The sequence below is a fragment of the Poecilia formosa genome, unplaced genomic scaffold, assembly GCF_000485575.1.
Source record: "Poecilia formosa unplaced genomic scaffold, Poecilia_formosa-5.1.2 Scaffold641, whole genome shotgun sequence".
Taxonomy (NCBI): domain Eukaryota; kingdom Metazoa; phylum Chordata; class Actinopteri; order Cyprinodontiformes; family Poeciliidae; genus Poecilia; species Poecilia formosa.
The window spans coordinates 155,959-157,266 of NW_006800580.1; the positions used below are offsets into that span (position 1 = coordinate 155,959).

Genomic DNA, 1,308 nt, shown 5'->3' on the forward strand with positions numbered 1-1,308 from the left:
AGACATGTCAGTTCAAAGAAAATTAGTCTTGAGAAGGTTCATAAAGAAAAATAAGATGAATAAAATTAACTCTGCTACACTGACATTAGTAGGTAAAATCTCAATGAATTTGTGACAGTTTATGTGAAAGCACATTCAGAGCATGATGTTACACATTTTTTCTGCTTCTTGTCCGAGTTCAAACTGCAAACATAAAACCAATATTTCCCATCAGCTGAAGTGATACTGAAAGCCAATACCGTGTCCTGACCTCATGATAAGGACCAGCTGTAAGCAGCTATGAAAACAATGCCTAACTGGCACATGGTCAACTCAAGAAAAATTTGCTCTTTAACACAGTGGACACAGTGTGATGTGATGTTATTGATCCCTTAAGAGTTCCTGTCTTTTCCCTGACACATCGAGGTCGGAGGTCAGGGTCAGCTGCAGGGCAGAGAAAACACAGAAACACTTAAGCAAGGCATCATTGTGTTTTTCTTACACTTTAGAGGTAAAAGTGTAATGAACTGTGTGTGCTCCTCCAGACAGAAGTCTCACTGGTGATGGAGTAGACTGATTGGCATGACAGGTTACATTACTTCAGTGTAATTTAACACAATGGTGGCGTCTTTTAATGTGCTGAATCTCTGCCAAGTGATGAAATGCATGAAAGGAGAGTTCAGAGGCAGACAGTTCAAACAAACAATAAAAAGCTCTCAGTAATCCAAAAAGGAAGCAAGAGCTTCGAGTTTCACTCTATAAATGTAAACAGAATCCGTGTCTTGCTTTATTCTGTAATCTGAGTCATAAAGTATTAAGATTTGAATGGTTTTTAAAAAACATTTCAACAAATCAGAGACGACATTGACAAGGTGATTACATTGATGAAGGAAAATAGCAGGCATGATAAAAGCAAATAACTATGCATTTGCTTTCATCAAAGCAAATGCATAAAAAGCAGATGCTTTTTATGACATGCCCAACTGTCTCCAACGGTCCAACTTACAACATTCTGCTCCAGTTTTCAGGAAATGTATTTCTGTGGGTCGAGTTCTGTTATGTCACTTAAAAAAAAAAAAAAAAAAAGCATTTTATTTAAATGTTTGTTCATCCAGAAAGTCCCTTGACAACATCTCTGACCTGGCTATGACAGCTCACCAACACAAGCTTCAGAGACTTCACCACAAAGGTCTGTGGCCAGTATGGCCTCGCAAGTCTGTCTTTGGCACAAGGGGGAGCAAGCAACTCAAAAACCAAAGGAGCAAAACAGTCCAGTTTCGCTCCTTGGGAAACGTGACTGTAACTCACATTGCTGTCATCACAGTTTAA

The 1,308-nt window shown here is 38.8% G+C and overlaps 1 long non-coding RNA gene across 1 annotated transcript in view; it reads left to right on the top strand.

The window, feature by feature from the left end:
• The window catches only part of LOC107834491 (uncharacterized), a 16,329-nt gene extending 15,307 nt beyond the window's left edge, over positions 1 to 1,022 (top strand). Inside the window, exon 3 of the long non-coding RNA XR_001660282.1 lies at positions 3 to 1,022. This is a non-coding gene — a long non-coding RNA (uncharacterized LOC107834491). The remainder of the gene's footprint in view (positions 1 to 2) is intronic.
• The last annotated feature ends 286 nt before the right edge of the window (positions 1,023 to 1,308 follow it).